The following is a 7,989-nucleotide window of genomic DNA, read 5'->3' as shown; positions in this document are numbered from 1 at the left end:
CAAGGGCAGGGGGCAGGACCCCAGGGGAGGGGGGCGGGGCCCGAGGGCAGGGGGAGGGCCCCCGGGGGGGGGGGGGGGGGATTGGGGGCAGGGGGCGGTGCTGCATGCCAGGGGCGGGGCCCGAGGGCAGGGGGCGGGACCACAGGGGAGGGGGTGGAGATTGAGGGCAGGGGGCAGGGCTGCATGCCAAGGGCGGGGCCCGAGGGCAGGGGGCGGGGCCTGCGGGCAGGGCTGACCTTTTTGGAGTTGGAGCGCTGCAGGTAGGCGTTGCTTTTGTCGATGTCCCAGAGCTCGGCCAGGTTGCGCGTAGGCACGCTGACCTGCACCTTCAGGTCGACGACCTTCTCGGGGGGGACGGCGACCCGGTACTGCGCCAGGGCCTGCATGCCGATCACGGTGGTCTGGGGAGGAAGCAGAGGCTGGCAGCAGGGGCCGGGCAGTGGGGGGGGGGGGGCGCTGGGAAAGGTCCTGCCCAGATGAGGGTATTTGAGGCGTCAGTTCGGCAAAGCTCCGGAGCACGTGCTCGACTCCCGTGTGCGGGGAGGCACCGGCCGCGACGGGCGGCTGCTCCAAAGCCAGTCCGGTGGGCAGGGCCGCCCCGCGAGCGCCCCCAGGCAGGGCAGGAGGAGCGGGTCCTGCTCCCGCCGTGCCAGTTTGCTGCTGGCTGGGTGCGCTGGGACCGGCTCCCTCCCGTTGCCACCCCAAGGGGCAGTGCGGGCAGGGCCTGCCTGGGATCTCTGCCCCCCCGGCCAGCGCGTCCCCACCCCACTCCCCCAGGGACTGCTAGGGCCGTGGCACGCAGGCTTGCGGTGCACGGAGGGGTGTGTTCACTTGCAGGGTGGGGGGTCGTGGAGGCCGTCAGTCGGCAGCCAGCCAGCCTGGGGCAGTCGGGCCTCCCTGCCGCAGGGAGCAGCCTGTTTCGTCTCTCTCTGGTTTGGGTTCCCGTGTCTTCTCGGGCACTAAAGCCGTGGCACATGGCAGCCTCCCAGCAGGCGGATCCATGTTTTCATCCAGCGACTCTGTGTGCCGTGAGCAAGCGGAGGCCCAGATCCCGGCAGGGGGCACTGACCGGCCACCAGCTGGGAACCAAGCCCCCGAAGCCGCGGGAGGGAGGGCTGGCCATGCTCAGGCCCAGGTATGATCCCGCCTCCTGGCGCTCAGGGCCCCCCGGCCCGCGCCAGCTCTTACCTGGGTGCTCTCATAGCCCCCTCCGAACCCCCTACTCTCGACCAGCCACCGCACGATGGGGTGGGTCTCCTCAAAGTGCCCGAGGGTCAGCTTCTGCAGGAGGCCGTAGGCCGTGGCTTCGATGGTGTACAGAGAGCGGTCCGTGTGCTGGTCAACGGGCCAGTGTGTCCCATCTGCAGAGAGCGGCGCTACCGTCAGCAGGGGAGCAATGGGACACAGAGCACATGCATCGCACACGCATGCACACGCATCGCATACGGGCAGAGCCCACCTCACGCACACACAAGTGCAGAGTCACTTGCTATTGCACGCATACGGCACACACACAGTCACATGTGCCCCCTGCTCCCAGCATTGGGCACAGCCCCCTCCTCTCTGCCTCATTTCCCCAGCCTATCCCTGCCCTGCATGAGCCCCCGCCCCGGGCAGTGCCGAGCGCCGGTCACAGCCCCCGCCCCAGGCAGTGCCGAGCGCCGGTCCCAGCCCCCCGCCCCAGGCGGTGCCGAGCGCCGGTCCCAGCCCCCCGCCCCGTCCCTGCACTCACTGCGGGCAGCGAAGTTGTCCAGGACGGCGTTGGCCAGGGGGCTGTTCACCAGGGCCAGGGCATAGGAGCTGATGGCCACGCTGTAGGGGTTCTGCAGGCTCCGGAGGCGGCGCTCCAGGTAGCCCTGGGCTTTCTGCAGGCCGTTGGGCAGCTCCTGTCGCCGGGACAGAAGGAGAAACGGACTGCGGTCAGGAGGGGGAGGGACCTGTGGGATTCAGTGCCCCCGAAAGGTGCCGCAGAACAGGGACCAGCTGGGCACCTTCCCCCCACGTTCCCCCCAGGTGCTGGGTCCCTGCCCCAGAGACGAGCTTGTGGGACGCCCACGGGAACACTGGCCTCTGGCGCCAAGATCGCAACAGGCTGGGCCGGTCCTGCAGCGCCCGCTGGTTCGGGGACTCTCGGAAGCCCATCGCCTGGGTGTGACGTTATTAATATAACCCGTAGAGATCATTGTTGCAACCACTGTTATATATTTGCAGCAAATATTGTACCAAGGCTGTCGTGTGAGGCGTCTATACAGAGGTTCTGGTTTGCTGGTTAGGATGATGCTGTCTCTGTGTGTTTGTGTTATTTGTGTAGTTGAAGTTAGGAATATTGGCTCTGTACTTGTGTCTCAATGTGTTTGATTCTAAGTAGCCTCCGTGAAGCATGTGGTCGGCTTCGTGAGACAGTTTTCAGAGGAGCAGCCGTGTTAGTCTGTATCCGCAAACAGAACAGGAGTCCGGTGGCACCTGAGAGACTAACACGCTGATTTGGGCAGAAGCTTTCCTGGGCTAAAACCCACTTCAAGGTGCCACAAGGACTCCGGTTCTTCTGGAGAAAGGAATTTGCAAGTTAAGTGCCCAGTCCAGAAACACTTAACTGACAATAGACCTTGGGAGGCTCCAATCCACATAAGACGGCTTCCTGGGGCCGCTCAAGGTAGCCCAGTGGGTCTCAAACTTTTGTTCTCGTGACCCCTTTCACACAGCCAGCCTGAGTGCGACCCCCCTAATAAATTAAACACACTCTTTAATATATTTAACACCATTATAAATGCTGGAGGCAAAGTGGGGTTTGGGGTGGAGGGTGACAGCTCGCGACCCCCATGTAATGACCTTGCGACCCCCTAAGGGTCCCAATCTCCAGTTTGAGGACCCCTGAGGTAGCATGTGAGCAATGGCTGCCACCTGTAAAGCACTGAGTCATGCCTGGACATGTGACTGGCCCATGTGACTCCAAACTCCATCTTGCTGTAATTTTCCACAGTAAGGACAAAGAGTTGTCCTACCACCTGGAAGAGTCGATAAACCTTTAGATTTTAGATTCTAAAGGATTGGCAACAGCGTGATTTGTGGGTAAGATCTGACTTGTATATTGACCTGGGTCTGGGGCTTGGTCCTATGGGATCAGGAGAACCTTTTCCCTTTTACTGGGGTATTGGTTTTCATAACCATCTGTCCCCATAACGAGTGGCACTGGTGGTGATACTGGGAAACTGGAGTGTCTGAGGGAATTGCTTGTCTGACTTGTGGTTAGCCAGTGGGGTGAGACCGAAGTCCTCTCTGGCTGGCTGGTTTGGTGCCTGGGTGTGCAAAGGACCCCAGCCTTGGGCTGTAACTGCCCTGCTCCAAGCAATTTGTCCTGAATTGACACTCTCAGAGGTGTCCCACCGAAGGCAGCAGCGTTCACCTGGCATCTGGGCTCGCTTTGCAGAGGCCCTGCCGGTGCAGCTGCCGCCGAGGGGGCCGCGCTGGGCCCGCGGGACAGGTCGTGGGGCAGCCGTCACTGTCCTACCTTCACATGGTTACTGCAGATGGACTCGGCCTCCTTCAGCGCCACGAGGACGAAGGCTGTGAGGGAGGCATCAGCGTTGGAGCCTTGGTACCCGCCCTGTGGAAGAAGAGCAGAGGGGGATGGGCGAGCTGTATGGGAGCCGTGCGGGCACCTGGCTCCCTTCCCCCGCCCGGACCCCCGATCACTGGGCCCTGCCCGGGGCGGGGGCAGAGCCGAGCAGCAGCTGGGCAGGGAGGAACGGCGCCAAAGGAGCCTGCCCGTGAGCCCCGTGTAGCCAGCTGCCAGGGGCCCACGTGCCCAGGGCACTCGGTAAAAGGGTGTCCCTGAGCCCTCCCAGGGGTGAGAGCGTGCAGAGAGCCTGAGACAAGGGCTCAGTAGCGTAGCTAGCGGGGTGCAGGGGAAGCAGCCGCTTCCCCTCACCCCTTTTCCCAAAAGCGGCGCCTTTCCAAAGGCGGCCACCGGCCGGAGGAGCAAGGGGGGGGCGCAGGCTGGCCACCCGCCGCAGGGCCGGCGGGGCGGGGGGGGGGGGCGGCGGGCGCGCGGCCGGGGGGGCGGGGGGGGAGGGGCGGTCAGCGGTGCAGCCAGAGGAGGAGCCAAGGGGGGGCGTGTCCGGAGGAGGAGCCAAGGGCGGGCGCCTTTTTTAGGTTTGCTCCCCCTCCTCTTAAAAGCTGGCTACGCCACTGGAAGGGCTGCGGGGGTGTAGGGCGAACTGCCCCGCTTGCCCCAATGGGTTGTTGACTCTGAAGCCTAAGGATGACACGAGCAACTTTGGCTCTGTTTGCTGCAGATCATCTTAGCAGACAAATCCAGCTAATGCGCTGCTCCACAGTCCCGGACTCACTCCCTCATCTCCCCGAGGAGGAATTTATACCCAGGAAGTACCCCCGGGGGAGGCAACTGCACAAGCTGGATCAGTCGTTCTCTGATCCAACCAACACCTCCTGGGGCCCTGCGCCCGCGCCGTCATGCCCAGCCAGCGGCACGCAGCAGCGGGAGGGGGGCTCCGGGTGCTGATCCCTGAGCTGTCACTGGCTCCCTGGTGTGACCGCGGGCGAGGGACGGAGCTTTGCCAGGACAGCGTAGCCCATCACACCATCTGTCGGGCCTGCATTTCCTGCCCGGCCTCCCGTCTGGCCAATGGAGCGACCGGTACCTGCATCGCGGGCGTATAAATCGCAGCGTCCTCGCGGAAACACCCAGACGCTTCCTGCCTCTGGCCGATCAGCCACCGGGCGCTGGCACACAGCTCGCTGGGGTCGATGTGGGTGCCCAGCGGCAAGGCCATGGCAAACACCTTGAGGATGTAGGCGGTCAGCCTGCCGGGAGTGCGGGGGCATGAATCTGCAGGGCTGGAGGGGAGGGGAGCTCCCAGGCCACGGGAGAGCTGTGGCCAGACCCAGCAGCAGGCGGCACCGTGCCTGAGGGAGCTGCTGCAAACACATCACTGCGGGGAGCTGAGCCAGGCAGTGGCACTGCCCCCTTGCAGGGCTCTGTGTGGACGGGGCCCTGCCCCCTTCGCAGCAGCACAGCCAGGCCTTCCCCCACACCAGCACAGACCCCAGCTCCCGCTGCCCCTGCCCAGGACACCGGAGTGAACGGAGAATCCCCACTCGCTGTGAGCTGTATAGGGTGTATGACACGCAGTGCGAGCAGCTCTACGCCCCGCCAGGGGAGGGCAGCATTGCACGCTGTGGCCAGCTCACCATCCCCAGCCCTGCCGCCCCCCGCGAGGAAGGTGCCATACCAGGTGCTGCCGGTGCTTCCCCGATAGGGCTTGTAGGAACCATCACTCTCTCTGTAACCCCGCTGGCGGGTGTAGCCTGCAGGAGAGCCCAAACAGACACGCAGTCGGGGCTGGGCCGTCGGAGTCCCAGGGCAGGGGGCTGGGTGGGGGCTGCATGCACCCCCCCCAGGCTCAGATTCAGGGAGAGTGGGCGGGGGAAGAGTGGAGAGCACCCCCTGCTGGGCAGAGTGTAGCATCATCACACATTGCAAACCCTGCCTCCCACCCTCTGGCCTGGCTGGGCCCCGCTCACCGTGGGCGATGTTCTGGATGGACTGATCCCGGAGCTCCACCCCGATCTGGTCCCACTGCTTGGTGGTGTCCAGGTAGTGGGTGAGGATGATGTTCGGGGTGACGCTGAAGATGTTCTGCTCCACGCACCCCCCCGGCAGCATGATCAGCTTCTGCAGCGTGGAGCTCTGCAGCCCCCCGACCAGCGTCTCGCCGAGCAGGTCGCCTGCCGAGGGAGAGGAGATGCCCACTCACACCCCAGCTTGTCCCTTCCCCCCAGCCCCAGCTGGCTGCGGGCGGCCTGGCCACGCCACGCGTGCTGCTGAGAAGCGGGACAGCTGCATTGTACCCTGGCTCTGGGAGGGGAGTGGGGGCTAGTGGTTAGAGCACTGCATGGTGTCAAGTATCTGGGTGGAGCCGTGTTAGTCTGTATCCACAAAAACAACGAGGAGTCCGGTGGCACCTTAAAGACTAACAGATTTACTTGGGCATAAGCTTTCGTGGGTAAAACACTCACTTCTTCAGATGCCACGCCCCCCTCCCCAACCAGCCCGCCATACAATTTCCAAAACCCGATGCGGCCGTCGGGCCAAAAAGTTTGCCCACCCCCAGTATAGATCATTGTTGCAACCACTGTTATATATTTGCAGCAAATATTGTACGAAGGTTGTCGTGTGAGGCGTCTATACAGAGGTTATGGTTTGCTGGTTATGATTATGCTGTCTGTAGGGTTGTCTGTCCTGTCTGTATTTCACACTTGGGCTCTGCTTCTGGGTGACACGCCAGACAGTTTGGTGTCAGCGCTGCCTGGCCTGCTTGATGGCTCATTACAAACCATCAGCTACAACTGACCCATGAGAGAAGCAGATACACCTGGTGACTCAGCAAGGCTGAGACCTGCCTAGGGACAGACTCAGAGGTTTTTACAGGCCATGTGCTGGATGATTGTCTTTGGGACAAAGAAAGAGAGGCCACATGGCCAGAGACTATAAAAGGCAGCTGCCTCATCTCCATCTTGTCTTCAATCCTGCTTCTGACCTCTGGAGGGACCTTGCTACAAACTGAAGCTCTGAACAAATGACTGAATGACCCATCCCAGCTGTGGATGTGCTCCAGAGACTTGATTTGAACCTGCAGTTTATTCTATCGCTGCTACAAGTCTGAACCAAGAACTTTGCCATCACTGTATGTCATTGATTCCGTGTAACCAATTCTAGCTCTCATCCAGATCTTTTTCCTTTTATGAATAAATCTTTAGATTTTAGATTCTAAAGGACTTGCAACAGCGTGATTTGTGGGTAAGATCTGATTTGTATATTGACCTGGGTCAATATACTGGGCTTGGTCCTTTGGGATCGGGAGAACCTTTTTTCTTTGGCTGGGGTATTGGTTTTCATAACCATTTGTCCCCATAACAAGTGGCACTGGTGGTGATACCGGGAACCTGGAGCATCTAAGGGAATTGCTTGTGTGACTTGTGGTTAGCCAGTGGGGTGAGACCGAAGTCCTCTCTGTCTGGCTGGTTTGGTGCCTTAGAGGGGGAGAAAACCCCAGCTTTGGGCTGTGTAACGACGCTGGTTCTGGCGGGACCCAACTGAGAGAGCCAATTCAGGACAAAGCAATAAAGACTAACAGATGTATTGGAGCATAAACTTTCGTGGGTGAATACCCACTTCGTCAGACACATGTCGTCTGACGAAGTGGGTATTCACCCACGAAAGCTTATGCTCCAATACATCTGTTAGTCTTTAAGGTGCCACAGGACACTTTGTTGCATTTTACAGATCCAGAAGAACACGGCTACCCCTCTGATACTTGACACCATGCAATTCAGGACAAATTGCTTAAAAGAGGGCAGGTTTATTCATAAAAGGAAAAAGATCTGGATGAGAGCTAGAATTGGTTACATGGAATCAATGACACACAGAAATGGCAAAGTTCTTGGTTCAGGCTTGTAGCAGTGATGGAATAAACCACAGGTTCAAATCAAGTCTCTGGAACATCCCCAGCTGGGATGGGTCATTCAGTCCTTTGTTCAGAGCTTCTGTTTGTAGCAAAGTCCCTCCAGGGGTAAGAAGCAGGATTGAAGACCAGATGGAGGAGAGGCATCAGCCTTTTATAGTCTCCTCCAGGTGTAAGAACACCTCTTTGTTCTTACTGTGGAAAATTACAGCAAAATGGAGTCTGGAGTCACATGGGCCAGTGTGACGTTATTGACATAAACTGGGACCATATAGATCATTGGTGCAACCAAGGTCCTGTAGTGGCACCCAAATCTTGTATAAAGGGGGTCAAATGGGGTGTCTAAGACAAGGTTATGGTTTAATGGTTATGATTAGGCTGTCTATATGTGTGTATCAGTTTCGTAGTTGAAGTTATTATTATGGCTCTATACTGTCTGTATGGCAAACTTATGCTATGCTTCTGGGTGACATCCCAGACAGGCTGGGATTAGCTCTGCCTAGCC

This window comes from Terrapene carolina, unplaced genomic scaffold (assembly GCF_002925995.2).
Source record: "Terrapene carolina triunguis isolate 2854851 unplaced genomic scaffold, T_m_triunguis-2.0 Scaffold51263, whole genome shotgun sequence".
NCBI classification, from domain to species: Eukaryota; Metazoa; Chordata; order Testudines; family Emydidae; genus Terrapene; species Terrapene triunguis.
The sequence above is the reverse complement of the archived record's forward strand: the minus strand, read 5'-3'. Positions refer to the sequence as shown.